Genomic DNA, 19,410 nt, shown 5'->3' on the forward strand with positions numbered 1-19,410 from the left:
GTGAGGTACTCTCCTCTGGGGCGCACTTCCTCTCTCAGTGACCCCGGGGCCCTGGAGGTTCCACTGCCCCTCCTGGGATCCTGCTTGAGTTCCCTGCAAGTGAGTGCCTTTCTGTTGGGAAGATTGGTAAAGTTCTTGCTTCTCCGGGACTGGGCTTTCCTGTCCTGGAGGTTTTTGCTGCCCACCTTAGCCCGTCTCCTCATGGGGGCCCCTCTCCCACTGGATTATTTTTTTATTTTATTTATTTTTTCTGTCTTCTTCTTACCTTGTTAGAAGCGCAAACTCTTCTTTCTCTAGCTTTCCAGCTGTTCTCTCTTTAAATGTCAGGCCGAATTTGTAGGTTTTCAGGTTTATTTGAAATTTATCTAGGTAAGTTGGTGGGGACAGGTGACTTGGGGACTCTACTCTTCCACCGTCTTGCCCTGCCTGGATGATGGTTTGAATAGTTATCACACAAGTGGAAAAATGGCAAAAGAATCTTAATGGAAACCTCAATTTCCATAAATATGCTTAAAGTTTTAGTGTTCTGAAAGCAAAGCATATTATGAACTCTTGACTTGCTGAAAAGTTTTACCTGATCGCACTTAAAGAAGTGATAAAGGCAAGTTTCCCTGGAATCAAGATTTTCAAGGACATAAGTCAGATGTAAAGGATTTTTTTTTAATTTTTATTTATTTATGATAGTCACACAAGGAGAGAGAGAGAGAGGCAGAGACATAGGCAGAGGGAGAAGCAGGCTCCATGCACCGGGAGCCTGACGTGGGATTCGATCTTGGGTCTCCAGGATCATGCCCTGGGCCAAAGGCAGGCGCCAAACCGCTGCGCCACCCAAGGATCCCAGATGTAAAGGATTTTGATTTCAGCAAAACCTATAGACAGAATAACATTTTATTGTATGGACTAAATGCTAATATATAGATATAGATTGTACTGTAAAGGTGGTTTTTATTCATAAGTTGCTGAATAAATGAACCCAAAGTCTTTATTGGTGGATAATTATTGACCTCAAGAAAGGTCTCTAGTGCTTTGCCACAAAAATCTGCATTTGTTTCTATCCCTTTCAATATATTGAGCCATTATCTGAATGAAGACATAGTGGTCTTGCTTGCAGAATGTGCTGATGCCTCAATTCTGAGGCAGATAACAGGTAAGATGAATCAAAGACTCAAAGATTTCAAGTCAAGGGTAGAAGAATACCCCTGAAATAACGAGATGAAGTTTAACAGGGATAATTATGAAATTCTCTATATTGATTTGAAAACAGAAACATTTGTAGAATTTCTACTGCACAATGCATATCAGGGAATGGCTTAGTATCATAGCATTATTAAAAAGACTGGTGGGGAGGTGTTAAGATAGTGCAGGAGTAGGGAACATAAGCTTGTTTGTTGCCTCAAATTCTGCTAGATAGTTACCAAAGCATTCTGAACACCTGAGAAATCAGAGATCTATGAAAAGAAATGCTGCAATTCTACAAGTAGAAAAACAACAACCTTTTGGAAGTAGAAGGTGCAGAGGCTTGAATCTGGGGTGATATCTTTGAGGATATGGCAGGGGAGAGGGAGACTGCTTAAGGCAGCTATGGCAAAGCATTATAAGCAGTGGAGTGTAAAATCTGAACTTTTAGAAGTCTACTACAGTGGAGTACATCCTTGGCTTAAAGGTGTTCAGGTGGCAAAATAGAGCAGAATCCCAGGTAGGACAGCCTTGTCTCAGGATCCCTGGGGTAGCAAGAAGAACAGGTGATGCCTGAGTGTGGCAGAGTTCCCAAGCACAGGAGCAGGGAAGCCAGCTGAGAACAAAGAATCTAGGTGTTGGCTTTCTGCTCTATCTTGCCATAAACTGCAAATTACTCCATAGTCATGTGATCTCTTTCCTGGGAGGAATTTAAAAGAAGGCAGAAGTGAGGGTAGACCTCCCTTAGGGAGGAACAGCATGGGCTAGTACCACAGAAGTCCATAAAATTTGTTTTGAAACTCAGTCATGTGCCTGAGATAAAGACACTCGGTCACAAACTGGGTGAACACAGAGTTCTGACAGAAACCAGAGACAAGAGTGATTGACACTTTTTCTGTGAACACTCACTGAATAGTGAGGGGCATGAACATTCAGCTCTAGTGTTATAAAGCAAGGCATTCCATCTTCACAATCCATTGATGCTGAAACCCTTCAGGGAGCAAAACAGCACCACATGGTGGAATCCAGAGCTGTTTGCACTTAACCCTGCCTCTGGGTAAAGGAGGTGCATTTCCAATACAGCAAGTACACCAGAGAATCAGCACAATAGACTCCTCCCCCAGAAGACTACTGTGAACAACTGGCTTTCACCAAGTTTACTGATCATAGAGGGCAGCAAAGTTTTAGGTCTTGGGGGAAAACACTATATAGTATTCTTTGTTTTTTTTATTCTTTAGTCTTTCAGTATTATTTTTCAATTATTTTCCTATTTTTTCAATTCCTTTTTTATTCTTTTCAAATTTTTATATTTATATATACATTTTATATATACACATATAAGTTTTTCTTTCTTATTTTGGGACCTAGTTTCTTTTAACAAGGAGATAAAAGCATACCCAGGATCTAGTTTTTTTGTTCTGTTTTCTTTTTCGTTGGGTTGGGTTTGGTTTGGTTTGGATTTTTCTGTTTTTTTTTTCTCCTCTTTCTTTCTTCTTTTCTTTTCTGGGAAAATGGCAAGATGGAGAAATTCACCCCAAAAGAAAGAGCAGGAGGTAGTACTCACTGCCAGGGATTTAATCAATAAGGATGTAAGTTAGATGTCTGAACCAGAATGTAAAACTGCAAATATAAAGATACTAGCTGGGCTTGGAAAAAAAAGTATGGAAGACGCTAGAGAATCATTTACTATAGAAATGAAAGAATTGAATCTAGTCAGGCCATAATAAAAAATGCTACTATTGAGATACAGTTCCAATTGGAGGCTGAGGATGAATAAAGTAGAAGAGAGAATCAGTGATATAGAAGTCAAAATGATGGAAAATATAGATATATACAGAAGATAAAATGATGGAAAATAAGGTAACTGAAAAGAAGAAAGAAAACTATTAGATCATTAAGGGAGACTTAGAGAAATCCGTGATTACATAAAACAAAATAATATTTGAACAACAGGAGTCCCAGAAAATGAGGAGTGGTAGAAAGGGATAGAAGGTTTATTTGAACAAGTTAGAGCAGAGAGCTTCCATAATCTGGGGAAAGAAACAGGCATTCAGGTCCAGGAAGCATAGAGAATTCCCCTCAAAATCAATAAAAATATGTCAACACCTCAACATATTATAGTGAAGCTTGCAAATTTCAAAGTTAAAGAGACAATCCTGAAAGCATCTCAGGACAAGAAGTCCTTAACTTACAAGTGTAGACACATAAGGCTAGCAGCAAACCTGTCCACAGAAACCTGGCAGTCCAGAAAGGACTGGCAAGATGTATTCAACATGCTAAATGGAAAAAACATGCAGCCAAGAATACTTTATCCAGCATGGCTGTCATTCAGATTAAAAGAGAGATAAATAATTTCCAAGACAAACAAAACTAAAGGAATTTATGAATACTAGCCCTGCCCTGCAGCATATATTAAAGGGAATCTTTTGAGGAGAGAGAGAGCCCAAAAGTAACAAAGACTAGAAAGGAACAGAGACAATCTACAGGATCAGTGACTCTTCAGGTAATACAATGGCACTAAATTCAGTTTTCAATAATTACTCTGAAAGTAAATGGACTAAATGCTCCAATCAAAAGATATAGGGTATTAAAGTAGATTAATAACAAAACAAGACCTATCAATATGATGCTTACAAGAGACTCACACTATTAAAAGACACCTACAGATTGAAAGTGAGGGGGTAGAGAACATTTTATCATGCTAATGGGCATCAAAGGAAAGGTGGAGTAGCCATCCTTATATTTGACAAACTAGATTTTAAACCAAAGACTGTGATAAAAGATGAAGAAAGATACTGTATCATAATAAAGAGGTCTATCCAACAAGAAGACATAACAGTTGTAAATATTTATGCCCTTAACTTGGGATCAGCCAAATATATAAAACAATAACAAAATTTAAGATATCTTGATAATAATACAATAATCCTAGGGGACTTTAACACCCCACTCACAGCAATGGTCAGATCACCTAAGCAGAAGATGAAAAAGGAAACAAGAGCTTTGAATGACACACTGGACCAGAGGGACTTCACAGATATATTCAGAGCATCTCATCCTAAAGCAGCAGAATACACATTCTTCTCAAGTGCACATGGAACATTCTCAAGAATAGATCACATACTGGGTCCTAAATCAGGTCTCAACCTGTACCAAAAGATTGAGATCATACCATGCATATTTTCAGACTGCAATGCCATAAAGCAATATCAATGAGAAGAAAAAATTTGGATCACAAATACATGAAGATTAAAGATCATCCTACTAAAGAATGAATGGGTCAACCAGGAAATTGAAGAATTAAAAATTACATGGAAACAAATGAAATCACCACAGTTCAAAACTTTTGGAATGTAACAAAGGTGGTCCTAAGAGGAAAGTATATAGCAATACAGGCCTTTCTCAAGGCACAAGAAAAGTCTCAAATATACCACCTAACCTTACATCTAAGGGGCATGGAAAAAGAACAGCAAATATATCCTAAATCCAGCAGGAGAAGAAAAAAAAATCAAGATTAGAGCAGAAATCAATGATATAGAAATAAAAAAGTAGAACAGATTAATGAAGCTAGGAGCTGGTTCTTTGAAAGAATTAATAAGATTGATAAATCCCTAGCAAGACTTATCAAAAATAGAAAGGACCCAAATAAATAAAATCATGGATGAAAGAGATCATAACCAATACCAAGGAAATACAATCAGGTATAAGAAAATATTATGAGCAATTATATGCCAACAAATAGGACTATCTGAAAGAAATGGATAAGTTCCTAGAAACAAATAAGCTACTAAAACTGAAACAGGAACAAATAGATAATTTGAACAGATCCATAAACAGCAAAGAAATTGAATCAGTAATAAAAAATCTCCCAACATACAGGAGTCCAGGGCTGCATGGCTTCTCAGGGGTATTCTACCAAAAAGAGTGTAGAACTTTTATTTCCAACTCTACAAGGATAAAAAATTTGGTATAGCTGCTAGAAAATCAATGACAATCTTGGGTTCCATTAAAAGAAGCACAGAGTATGGAAAAGGTGGTCAGACCATTTCTAAAGAACTCTGGTAACTTTTGTGTACCCCTTATTTTTACTGATAAACTGCTCCTGTCCAGAGAGGAAGGCCTGAGTAATATCATGTGACATGAGAAATGTTGGAACAAAATAAGGCTATTAATTCTAGAAAAGAGGAATTTTAAAAAGGATACAAAACCTGACTTGACTTATTTTAAGAACCGTCTTGTGGAAGAAGGATTAGACTTCCTCTGTAATTTTATTACCTAGCACAATGTAGTATATAAAAGATACTAAAAAAATGTCTTGAAATAATTCATTCTTTGAAAAATTATTTGCTGATTAATTCATATATGCCAGGTACTATTTTAGGTGCTAGAAATATAGTATTTACAAAATAGCCCATGCCTTTATGGAACTCACATTCCAGTCAAAGGAGAGAGACAATAAGTGGAACAGATGATTACATAGTACAAAGCCAACTAGTGAGGTAGTAGAGTGCAGTAGTTATAAAAGGAATCTCTGGAGCTAGATTGCTGTACTTCATACCTGCTAGTTTACTGGCTCTTTGGCCTTATATAAATTGCTGCTCTTATTGTGCCTCAGTTTTCACACTTGCAAAATAGGAATATTAATAGTTCCTTTCTCAAAGAGTGTTGTGAGGACTAAATGAATCATTCCATGTAAAATTCTATGGACAGTGCCTGGCATATAGTGAGTATCAATAAGTAGTATCCATTATTATTATAGTAATAAGACTTTTGAAGAAACATAAAAAATGGTAAGGTGACAGATGAAAGAATGTAAAAATTAACATTATTCCAGGGAGTGATGTGGGGAAGGTACCTGCAGGCAGATTGTAACTGTGAAGCGGTCTAGCTCTAAACATTTCTCTAGGCTCATTATCCACTACTGTCCTCCTTTCCTTTGTTTGTCTGGATGATCTCTGTCTTCTGAAACCAAGGTTAGATTGCACCTTAACTAGAAAACTAAATGGATCCCCTTTACTACTAGAGTTGGCTACCTCTTTCTCTATGCTAATTCTATTTTTTATTACAAAGTATTACATTCAAATGTATGAGAGGGTTTAAGACATAATAGTTAAGATCTCAGGTTTTGGAGTCAGATACAAATGAGTTTGAATTACGAATCTGTCACTTACTGGTTGTTTTACTTTGAATATCACTAAAGCTCTCTAGACTTTGGTTTCTTCATTTGTAAATTGGGAATAATACATACTCTATACGGGATTTTAAAGAATTATTATTATTATTACTTAAAGATTTTATTTATTTATTCATAAGAAACAGAGAGAAAGAGAGAGAGGCAGAGACACAGGCAGAGGAAGAAGCAGGCTTCATACAGGAAGCCCGATGTGGGACTCGATCCTGGGACTCCAGTATCATGCCCTGGGCCGAAGGCAGGCACTAAACTGCTGGGCCACCCAGGGATCCCTGGATTTTAAAGACTTAAACAGGAAAATGTTTGCCTCAGGCAGTAAAAGATTTCAGTCTCAGTTCTATCACTAAGTTGTATAAATTTGGATAAGCCATTCTCAGAGCTTCATTTTCCTAATACACAAATAAAGGCAAAAGGACCTTTTCAATAGAGTTACTATGAGAATTAGAAATAATGTATATAAAGTGCCTGGAACATAGTAGACTCTCAAAATATGCTTGTCTACTTGAATTTGATTAGCAATTAGAGCTTTAAACAGTGAAATGTATTGCCTTCAGAAGCCATTAAGTTCCTTGTCACTGGAAGTGTTTACAGTAGGTGGCAGTATACTAGGGACATTGCAGAGGGGATTCCTGCAGTGCATAGAGGATGGATGCAGTCAGGACTTCCCAAACTTTGATCCTGGACCAGCTGCCCCATCCCCCATCAAGTCTAATTTAATAGATTTGGGATGAGAACCACTAATCTCGGTGACCACTACATTGTCTCCAACTCAAATGTTAATGGTTTTGTAAATCGGAGTTCAGTTCATAAGTCATGCACTTCATTGATTCCATCAAATGAGCCTCCCCCTACATTCTCCCTACCCAGGCTTCCACTATTCATACCCACACATATTATTAAATGGTTTTCTTAACTAAAATAACTCAAAGAAAAATTATTTTATCTTATTCATCCATCAAGTTAAACTAGAATCAAGCTATTAAGAGACATCCAAAGATTATAAGTTCTTTGTGTGTCATAGATTTAGTTGGCATTAACTCTGGAAAACAGTGTGGAGGTTCCTCAAGAATTTAAAAATAGAGCTACCCTATGACCCAGCAATTGCGCTACTCGGTATTTACCCCGAAGATACTGATGCAGTGAAATGCCGGGACACCTGCACCCCAATGTTCATAGCAGCAATGTCTACAATAACCAAACTGTGGAATGAGCCATGCTGCCCTTCAACAGATGAATGGAGAAAGAAGATGTGGTATATACATACATCTCAGTAATTATCATTAAAATACAATAGGGAAGATATTTGGGAGTCCTAGTTTTAGCTTCAGCTGTCTTCTACCAATAGTGAGAGTATGAGTGACAAATGAAAGCATCTAGAGATTCTCACACAAAGAGGTTAAATAGATTTGAGTAAGCATCACTGAGGCTTGATGGCATGGTATTCAGTGAAAAATTATAATTAAAGATAATCTGTTCAAAAATAGGTTTTAAAAGTCAAAAGTGTAAGATGTTGCAAAAATATAGAATGGAAAAATATCTATGAATTTAGAGGAAGAAGCATGGTGAGGTGAAACAACAAAATAACTAAATGGGAATCTCATACAACCTGTTTGGAAACAGGGAGGATACAGATGATACTTTCTAATCGTTTTCACAGAACTAGCACACTGGGAAGAAAAAATTAAGGGAGACTACAATTTCAAGAAATATGCCTGAAGTTTCAGTGTTCCCAAAGCAAAACATATGATAAATTTTGGCTTGTTTAATAATTGACCTCATAGGCAATTAAGGAAACAATGGAGAAAAGAGTTTCTCTGGAATTAGGATTGTCAAGAACACACATTGTTCACATACGTAGTATTTTGATTTCAGCAAAATATTTAACAAAAATGCTCTGATTATTTTATGGATAAGATGCTAAAATATGAATATGGATTGTACTATCCAAGTGATTTCTAAGAGCAAGACACTAACCAGAGTGTTATATTGATTCAAGGCAACACTTATTTCTGGAGGCAAAACAGTTACCTTTGAGTAGCTTAAATAGCCATAAGTCATATGAGTTTCAGAAATACTTAAATGGATAAGCAAATAAATAGCTTTTATTCTTAGAAAACAAAACATTAAATGACATGGTGACTATTTCAACTAAGTATGCCTATCTAAAAAATAGACTTCAACCTACTAACTCAAAGAATAGCAGCATAAAATTTAGACAATCAAAATACAGCAGCAAAGAGCAAGATATAAAGATGTCAGACATTAGAAGAATTTTAAGGATGGCACTTACCTTCACAAATTCTTATTAGTCAAACACTTTTGAAAACAAGCAATTATCCTAACTCCTCAAGGGAAGTAGGTGATCTCATCCTTTATGTGGTCACTTTCAAAATTATGAACTTCTTATTGACTGAATATAAAGATTATTCTGGCAACTGCCTACACTAGCTACCAATGGGATAGATACTAACTGTGGAGCAAGAAGAAGAGTTTTAAGAGGATTTATCAAAATAATTGCAGGAGAATACTTTCATTTAAAAAATAAATTGGCATAATTAGAATAGAATCATTAATCTTTTCAAGTGGCTCTGTATATACTCTATCTTTGTTACCTTTAACAATCTGACATTCAGTTAAAATTCAATGCTTCCCTAACAGCGTGGAAAAATTCTGATTTACTCTTCCATTTAATTCTTAGCTTAATGGGAAATGATGCAGAATTAGTTACTTTTAGCAAGAAATTATCTCTCTTAACCTTGTTCAATTTTATCCACCCTCTGCAGCTAAACAATACAGAAAAAATGAGAAGACAGGTCGACTTGTCAAATTATAACCAAGAGTGTCTTTCCTTTAAGATAAAAAAATACTAAAAATTAAAGTGTAAGGAAACAAGTGTTGGAAGTGTTATAAAAACCTAGTGGGATTTGTCAGTTGTAATAAAACTCAGTATGCTTATAATGCCTTTTGTTTGAAAACCAAATATTTCCCTTTCTAATTTTTTAAAGATTTTATGCAATCTCTAACACCCAATGTGGGGCTCAAACTTACAAATAAATGTAAGCGTCACGTGTTCTACTAACTGAACCAGTCAGGAATCCCATGGAACCCAAATATTTCTTTATCAGTGGATACTTCTTCACAAAGACCTAAAAAGAGAATATAAACAAATACTTTTCATAATCATGATTCAAAATTCTTCAAAATAGATTCTTTAAAACCCTGATAGGATATGCATTTTCATGATTGGGGCATGCATGTCCATGTTAAAAGGAAAGGAAAACAAACTCTAAGGAGCTCTAATACCAAAACATGAAACTGGAAGGAAGCATTTCTAAAAACACTTTCCCAAGTAGAAGATTTCAAAACTTCACTTTTTCCATGAATATTTTCAAAGAGAAGTCCGTACTGTTGGACAGTAACTTTCTTTTCTCAGAATAATTCCATCTTGTTTGACTTTCCTCTCTTTTTTTTTCAGATTCCCTACTATATTTCCTTCATATGTCTTTTATACGTTAAGAACCAAGCCCAACAAAAGACATGAACAGAAATCTCACAGAGGAAGACATAGACATGGCCAACAAGCACATGAGAAAATGCTCCGCATCACTTGCCATCAGGGAAATACAAATCAAACCACAATGAGATACCACCTCACACCAGTGAGAATGGGGAAAATGAACAAAGCAGGAAACAACAAATGTTCGAGAAGATGTGGAGAAAGGGGAACCCTCTTGCACTGTTGATGGGAATGTGAATTGGTGCAGCCAAACTGGAAAATTGTGTGGAGGTTCCTCAAAGAGTTAAAAATAGATCTGCCCTACGACCCAGCAATTGCACTGCTGAGGATTTACCCCAAAGATACAGATACAGTGAATCGCCAGGACACCTGCACCCCAATGTTTATAGCAGCAATGTTCACTATAGCCAAACTGTAGAAGGAGCCTCAGTGTCCTTCGAAAGATGAATGAATAAAGAAGATATGGTATATGTATACAGTGGAATATTACTCAACCATTAGAAATGACAAATACCCACCACCATTTGCTTTGACGTGGATGGAATTTTCTCATGTGCTTGATGGCCATGTCTATGTTTTCCTCTGTGAAATTTCTGTTCATGTCTTTTGCCCATTTCATGATTGGATTGTGTGTTTCTTTGCTGTTGAGTTTCATAAGTTCTTTATAGATCTTGGATACTAGCCCTTTATCTGATACGTCATTTGCAAATATCTTCTCCCAATCTGTAGGTTGTCTTTGAGTTTTGTTGACAGTTTCTTTTGTTGTGCAGAAGGTTCTTGTCTTGATGAAGTCCCAATAGTTCATTTTGCTTTTGTTTCTCTTGCCTTCATGGATGTATCTTGCAAGAAGTTGCTGTGGCCAAGTTCAAAAAGGGTGTTGCCTGTGTTCTCCTCTGGGATTTTGATGGAATCTTGTCTTACATTTAGATATTTCATCCATTTTGAGTTTATTTTTGTGTATGGTGTAAGAGAATGGTCTAGTTTCATTCTTCTGAAAGTGGATGTCCAATTTTTCCAGCAGCATTTATTGAAGAGACTGTCTTTCTTCCAGTGGATAGTCTTTCCTGCTTTGTCGAATATTAGTTGACCATTAAGTTGAGGGTCCACTTCTGGATTCTCTATTCTGTTCCATTCGTCTATGTGCCTATTTTTGTTCCAGTACCACACTGTCTTGATGACAACAGCTTTGTAGTACAATCTATAATCTGGCATTGTGATGCCCCCCAGCTATGATTTTTTTTAATATTCCCCTGGCTATTCAGGGTCTTTTCTGATTCCACACAAATCTTAAGATGATTTGTTCCAAATATCTGAAGAAAGTCCATGGTATTTTGATAGGGTTTGCACCATATGTGTAAATTGCCCTGGGTAACATTGACATTTTCACAATATTAATTCTTCCAATCCATGAGCATGGAATATTTTTCCCGGTTTTTGTGTCTTCCCCAATTTCTTTCAGAAGTGTTCTGTAGTGTTTAGGGTATAGATCCTTTCCCTCTTTGGTTAGGTTTATTCCTAGGTATCTTATGCTTTTGGGTGACATTGTAAATGGGATTGACTCCTTAATTTCTCTTTCTTCAGGCTCATTTTTAGTGTATAGAAATACCACTGACTTCTGGGCATTGATCTTGCCACACTGCCGAATTGCTGTATGAGTTCTAGCAATCTTGCGGGGGAGTCTTTTGTTTTTTTTTATGGAAAGTATCATGTCATCTGCAAAGAGGAGGAGTTTGACTTCTTCTTTGCCAATTTGAATGCCTTAATTTCTTTTTGATGCCTGATTGCTGAGGCTTGGATTTCTAGTACTATGCTGAGTAGCAGTGGTACAAGTGGACATCCCTGTCTTGTTCCTGATCTTAGGGGAAAGGCTCCCAGTGTCTCCCCATTGAAAATGATATTTACTGTGGGCTTTTCATAGATGGCTTTTAAGACGCTGAAGAATGTTCCCCCTATCCCTACACTCCAAAGAGTTTTGATCAGGAATGGATGCTGTCTTTTGTCAAATGCTTTCTCTGCATCTATTGAGAGGATCATATGGTTCTTGTTTTTTCTCTTGCTGATATGATGAATCACATTGATTGTTTTACGAGTGTTGAACCAGCCTTGTGTCCCAGGGATAAATCCCACTTGGTCGTGGTGAATAATCTTCTTAATGTATTGTTGGATCCTATTGGCTGGTATCTTGTTGAGAATTTTTGCATCTGTTTTCATCAGGGATATTGCTCTATATTCCCTTTAGGGTGGAGTCTTTGTCTGCTTTTGGAATTAAGGTGATGCTGGCCTCATAGAACGAGTTTGGGAGTATTCCATCTCTTTCTATCTTCCTGAACAGCTTTAGTAGAATAGGTATGGTTTCTTCTTTAAACGTTTGATAGCATTTCCCTGGGAAGCCACCTGGCCCTGGACTTTTGTGTATGGGAGGTTTTTGATGACTGCTACAATTTCCTCCCTGGTTATCAGCCTGTTCAGATTTTCTATTTCTTCCTCTTCCAGTTTTGGTAGTTTGTGGTTTTCCAGAAATACATCCATTTCTTCTAGATTGCCTAATTTTTTGGTGTATATTGTTTTTAAAATCATTTGTATTTCCTTGGTATTGGTGGTGATCTCTCCTTTCTCATTCATGATTTCATTAATGTGAGTCTTTTCTCTCTTCTTTTTAATAAGGCTGGCTAATGGTTTATCCATCTGATTAATTCTTTCAAAGAAGCAACTCCTGGTTTTGTTGATCTGTTCCACTATTCTTCTGGTCTCTATTTCATTGAGTTCTGCTCGAATCTTAATTAACTGTGTTCTTCTGCTTTGTGTATGTTTTATTTGCTGTTCTTTCTCCAGTTCCTTTATGTACAAGGTTAGCTTTTGTATTTGAGTTCTTTCCAGTTTTTGGATGGATGCTGGTATTATGGTGCATTTCCCCCTCAGGACTGCTTTTGCTGTATCCCAAAGATTTTGAATGGTTGTATCTTCATTCTCACTAGTTTCCATGAATCTTTTTTAATTTTTCTCTAATTTCCCTCCTGACCCTTTCATCTTATAGCTGGATGGTCCTTAACCTCCACGTGTTTGAAATCCTTCCAAACTTCTTGCGATTTAGTTCCAGTTTCAAAGCATTATGGTCTGAAAATAAGCAGGGGATGATCCCAATCTTCTTTTATCAGTTGAGACCTGATTTGTGACCCAGTATGTGGTCTATTCTGGAGAAAGTTCCATGTGCACTTGAGAAGACTGTGTATTCAGTTGTGTTTGGATGTAAAGTTCAGTAAATATTTGTGAAATCTTTCTGGTCTAGTGTATCATTTAAAGTTCTTGTTTCTTTGGAGATGTTGTGCTTAGAAGATCTGTCGATTGTAGAAAGCACTGTGTTCAAGTCTTCAAGTATAAGTGTGTTATTATCTAAGTATGTCTTAACTTTGGTTATTAATTGATTGATATACTTGGCAGCTCCCACATTCGGGGCATAAATATTGATGATTGTTAGGTCCTCTTGTTGGATAGATTCTTTAAGTAGTATATAATGTCCCCCTTCATCTCTTACTACAGTTTTTGGGATAAACTTTAATTTATTTGATATATGAATGGCTACTCCTGTTTTCTTTTGAGGACCATTTGAATGGTAAGTAGTTCTCCTATCTTTTATTTTCAGGCTGTAGGTGTCCTCTTGTCTAAAATGAGTCTCTTGTAGACAGCAAATGCATGAGTCTTGCTTTTTTATACAGTCTGAAACCCTGCACCTTTTGATGGGGTCATTAAGCCCATTCACGTTCAGAGTTACTATTGAAGGATATGAATTTAGTGCCATCATGAACCTATTCAGTCCCTGTTTTGGTGGATTGTTCTCTTGAATCTCCTCTTTCTATTACAGAATCCCCCTTAGTATTTCTTGTAGAGCTGGTTTGGTGGTCACATATTCTTTTAGTTTCTGCCTATCTTGGAAGCTCTTTATCTCTCCTTCTATTCTGAATGAGAGTCTTGCTGGATAAAGTATTCTTGGCTGTATTTTCTTCTCATTTGGGACCCTAAATTTATCCTGCCAGCCTTTTCTGGCCTGCCAGGTCTCTGTGGAGAGGTCTGCCCTTAACATAATACTTCTCTCCATAAAGTTTAGGGATCGCTTGTCTCTTGTTGCTTTAATGATCTTCTCTTTATCTTTGGAATTCGTAAGTTTCACTCTTAAATGTGGTGGTGTTGAACTGTTTTTATTGATTTTAGGGGGTGGGGAATCTCTCTATCTCCAGATCTGAATGCTTGTTTCCCTTCCCAAGTTTGGGAAGTTCTCAGCTATGATTTGTTTAATATATATATATTTTTTAATTTTTTTTTTATTCAGGATAGTCACACAGAGAGAGAGAGAGAGAGAGAGAGAGAGGCAGAGACACAGGCAGAGGGAGAAGCAGGCTCCATGCACCGAGAGCCCGATGTGAGATTCGATCCCAGGTCTGCCAGGATCGCACCCTGAGCCAAAGGCAGGCGCTAAACCGCTGCGCCACCCAGGGATCCCCCTATGATTTGTTTAAATACACTTTCTGGTCCTCTGTCTCTTTCGGGGCCCTCTGCAACCCCAATTAAACGTAGATTTTTCCTTCTGAGGCTGTCATTTATTTCCCTTAACCTATCCTCATGATCTTTTAATTGTTTTTCTCTTTTTTCCTCAGCTTCCTTCCTTGCCATTAACTTGTTTTGTATGTCACTCACTTGTTCTTCTACTTCGTAAATCCTCATCGTTAAGACCTCTAGTTTGTATTGCATCTCATTTAATTGATTTTTAATTTCTGCATGATTAGATCTAAATTATGCAGTCATGAAGTCTCTTGAATCCTTTATGCTTTTTTTCTAGAGTCACCGGTAGCTTTATGATTGTGCTTCTGAATTGGCTTTCTGACATTGAATTGTAATCCAAATTTTGTAACTCTGTGGGAGAGAGGACTGTTTCTGATTTTTTCTTTTGTGGTGTTTTTATCCTTCTAGTCATTTTGCTCAGTGCAGAGTGGCCACAAACAAGCTGTCCTGGAAAAAGTAGAAAAATATAGAAAAATAAAAAATAAAATGCGGGGGTAAACAACAGAAAATAAAAAATAAGGGGTAGTATCCTCTGATTCTATATACTGTAAATCCCTCGACTTCCCCTGGAAGTTTTCCCCGCTGCTTGGTCAATAACTTGCTTTTTCCCTGTCCTTCCAGCTTGTCTTCTGGGGGAGGGGTCTGCTGTGCTGATTCTTAGGTGTGTGGACCTTTGGGAGCTCCCCACCCCCATGCCAGGTACAGGGCTCAGTGTTATCTGTTTATCCTGTGAAACCCTTGCTCAGTCCCAGGTACAAGGTGACACCAGGAGGAACAACAACAGTGGTGGCAGCCACCCTCCCAGCCCTGGAGTCAGTTCCCACACTAACTACTGCAGTTCCCTGTCTGCAGGGGCCTGGATGCTCCGGGGGTGGGGTCCGCTGATCTGCACAGCTCGGGGCTCCCGGTGGTGATAGGAGTGTCCTTGCTCTCCTGTGTCTTCCCGGCCTCTGCCTGTCTCGGGGGGAGCGCTGATCCTGGGCTCTGTACCTCGGCGCCCTGGGCTCCAGGGCCTGCATTGCTGGAATCTCGCTCCCAGGGCAGCGCAGCCCCCTCCACTCAGAGCCACTGCCTGAGCCACCGCCCACACTGCTCCCCGGGCCCTTCCAGAGGCGCGCTGCTGCCCTTTAGGGAGCTCGGCCCACAGAGTATGGTGCGCTCTCCCCTGGGGCACAGTTCCTTTGTTAGTGCCCCTGGGAGCCTGAGGGCATCTGTCCCTCCTGGGATCATGCCTGAGTTCCCTGCGAGTGCCTTTCCATCCAGGAAGATTGGTAAAGTTCCTGCTTCTCCAGGACTGGGCTTTCCTGTCCTGGAAGTACTTGCCACCTGGCCTTAGCCCGGCTCCTCTCGGCTTGGGGAGGGGGAGGGAGAGGGGGGCTCCCCCTTGGATGCTCTTTTATTTCTTTATTTTTTCCATCTTCCTACCTTGATAGAAGTGTGAGCTCTTCTCACTGTAGCATTCCAGCTGTTCTCTCTTTAAGTCTCAGGCCGAATTCATAGGTTTTCAGGATGATTTGAAAGTTATCTAGGTAAGTTGGTGGGGACAGGTGACTTGGGGACCCTACTCTTCTGCCATCTTGCACCTTTCTTTGCTGCTGCAACATATTTAATACTATCTCTAGTTATTTGTTAAATTCTTTACCAATAACAAGGGAAATATCACCAAACAGAATATCTAGTTTCATAGATCTATGGACATTTCATTCTCTATGTTCTCCATCAACAAAAAGTAAGATACTGGATTTCAAGGTTTTACATAAGTCTTCTACTTCCTTACAGTCTTTGATAAGGCCTTGCACTTAGTATGATTCTTTGTCAATAAAATACACATGCTTAAGAGAGCTTAGCAGATTCTAGATATATTAGGAATTTATTAACCAACATTTCCTCTAATGTACTAACTGCCATCATGTTATCCTCTTATATCCCCCAGATTCAACTGTGCTTTTGGAAATCCTTAGCATCATTTTATCATGATGCTGAACTTTTCAGAGAACATTTTGGAGTTATCTGGGTAGAGACTGAAGGTTATTGAATTGGATCTTTTCACAAATGCTTTTATATGAGGGCAGACAGTGAGTAGTTGTTTCTGATCATTAGTTATGAACTTTCATAAGCCATGTTAACTAGGCTACAAAAATGCCAGTACTCATTTGACATCAGTCTGGTTTTAGCACCCAGGCCTCCTATTAGACATTGTAGCAGGGGATTCAAGTAGATATCATTGATAATAGGTTCATGGAGCAATTTGCAAAATTTGTCCTCAGTCTATATACTTGTATATCGAACAAATTTGATTAATTATATTAAGATAGGCATTGCCTATATAACTGGAACTTTGAGCTTATTGGGTTTCTGTTCTTTCAAAATACAAGCAAAAGCTATCAAAGTTGTATCTTAGTATTATGAATCAAGGTTCTTGATATGTTCCTTAAGAGAGGAAAAGACATGTGGGACAATGTCATCTTCACATCAGGTGACCAGAAACATCATCATTTTTATTATTCTTTGCTACTGTTTGTGTGAGAAATGGAACCTCAATCATAGTGTTCCCATAGATCTTGCTGTGTGCTCTGAGCCTTTAAGTTCTGCTGCCACTTTTTGTTAGTTTGTTTCAAGTTTTTATTTAAATCCCAGTTAACATATAGTGTAATATTTGTTGTCCTGATGTCACTTAAGCTTCAATAACCAAATATATTTTATCATCACAGACTTTGGACTAGAATTTTATTCATTCTATAAGGAACTTCATGAAAGTTACTATTTTACTTCAATTGTGATCACAAAAAGAGCAGGACTTGTATCTTAATGTACTGTTAATACAAGGGCATTCTTCATCAGATTCTGTATCCTAGTCACTAATGCCTTATTATCTTGAAAATAAGTTGCTTCATAGACTACTGGGAAAAGAAATTGCCTTTCAGATTCTTTTTTTTTTTTTTAATTGCACAAAAATATGGAACGCTTCACGAATTTGCGTGTCATCCTTGCGCAGGGGCCATGCTAATCTTCTCTGTATCGTTCCAATTTTAGTATATGTGCTGCCGAAGCGAGCACACCTTTCAGATTCTTTGTCAATGTTTACTTTAATTAGCTTTAATAGTCCAGGAGTGCTTTAGTTAACCAGTAACTTTATATCACTATTAGGATTTTCTTTCCTCTTTCCCAAGATTACAACAGTCAAAATCTCAATGTTTTTATCTTCTTGCTTCTCTGTATAGATATCTTGGCAGATGTAACAATATTGACTCTTTCATATGCTCCGTGCTGTTGGGTTTTGCCACACTGACTACCAGATGAAAAATGAATCCTTACTACTGGTTCACTGTGATCTCTGCACACGCATATCAGCCATCATTGTGAGAAAGAACTAAGCTGGTAAGTTTCTGTGCCCAAAGTCTGCAAAAATAGTTCTTGGCTCCTTCATCAAACATTAGCACTGATGGCAAGCCATTATGCTGGTGTCTTGATGTTTGGATCCTTAGATGGCAAAGAGATCTTGATCTGTAGACCACCTGCAGCCCTGCTAATCTGGCTCTTTCTTGAATTTTCTGGCTCTCTGGACAGTTCCAGAAAAATCTCTGGCAAGGTTTATCACCCCTCACTCCAGAAACTTCTATACATAAACTCAACTACAGAAGCTAACCTCACATCTAAAGGAACTGGAGAAAGAACAGCAAATAAAACCTACACCAAGCAGAAGAAGAGAGTTAATTATTAACTCTTTTTTTTCCCTCTTCCTTAAAAAACAGCCACTTCAAAAGATTTTCTTTAATATCATAAAATATTTTCATGGACAAGTGAGCTAGCAAACACACATACACCAATGTGCCTTCTGACAAGATCCCCCCTGACCTCCCCCCCCCCCACATCAAGGTGGACATGATATTGGAGAAATGAATACAGCAGATGATACAGAGAGAGAAAAATATCGATAAAAAGTATGGAATATAACATTGTGCTTGGTTATTTTCCTATGTCACAACAAAACAAAACGTTTCGGTGCAGTTAATTTTTCCTCTTTTCCATTTAAGTCTGGTGGAGAAAAAAATACTTTTTCTATAATAAAATATGTGTTTTTTTTTTTTACTTTTTTTAACATAACCTTTTTTTTCTTTTTTGCAGAAAATAATTTTGTAAACTGTCACTTGGTGGGCGGGAAGGCTCGATGCCACGTGGGGTCCCAGCTGGCGCCCGGCTGGAGGCTGGGCAAGGAGACCTAACCCTTGAGAGGCGGGAGAGGGGGACAGCGGGGGCACAGGGCAGGGGTGCACAGCGGGCAATGAGGGCACCAGCCGGGGACGGGTTAGAGGTTGCTCTTGCTGTACAGCGTGGTGGAGAAGGACATGAAGTCCAGAGCACCTGGCTCGGCGTCGGGGCCCGTGTAGGGGGCCATCCGTGTGATGCAGTACTCAGCCTGGTCGGGTGGCAGCTCTTGGAGCAGCTTGTCCACGGTGATGTAGTTCTCGTCCCCAGCCAGGATCTTGAACGAGGCCATGACTTGGTCGGCTGTGTCTGAGTCGGCCTTCTCCCGAGACATAAAGTTGATGAAGGCCTAGAACATCACTACCCCCAGGCAGTTGGAATCCACGATGCTCATGATGCGGGCAAATTCTGCCTCTCCCTGGGGGTCATTGCCAATATCATAACCCAAGCTGATGAGGCAGGCTTTGAACTCCTCGGGACCCAACGTGCAGGAGTGATCCCGGTCAAAGTGGTTGAAGGAGGCCCAACCACTGGGTGGGATGAAAGCATTCATTCATCTGCTCCTGGCTGATGCCCTTGGCATCTTGGGTCAGGATCTGATTCTCCACTTTGTTGATGATCCTGGCAATGTGATGAGGAGCTGCTCCAAGCCCACACGGATATGCTCCATGGTGTAGTTGGTGAGCTTGTTGTCAAAGATAAGTGCCTCCTGGATGAGCTGGTGATCACCTCTCGAGCTGGTCGATCTTGGGCTTGTAGTTGACGA

At 38.7% G+C, this 19,410-nt stretch overlaps 1 non-coding gene across 1 annotated transcript; it reads right to left on the bottom strand.

Moving 5' to 3' along the window:
- Positions 1-17,388: 17,388 nt before the first annotated feature.
- On the bottom strand, positions 17,389-17,495 carry LOC112649561 (U6 spliceosomal RNA). The gene has a single exon (XR_003129622.1). It is a non-coding gene; the product is annotated as a U6 spliceosomal RNA (small nuclear RNA).
- Positions 17,496-19,410: the final 1,915 nt, after the last annotated feature.

Source organism: Canis lupus, chromosome X (assembly GCF_003254725.2).
Source record: "Canis lupus dingo isolate Sandy chromosome X, ASM325472v2, whole genome shotgun sequence".
NCBI classification, from domain to species: domain Eukaryota; kingdom Metazoa; phylum Chordata; class Mammalia; order Carnivora; family Canidae; genus Canis; species Canis lupus.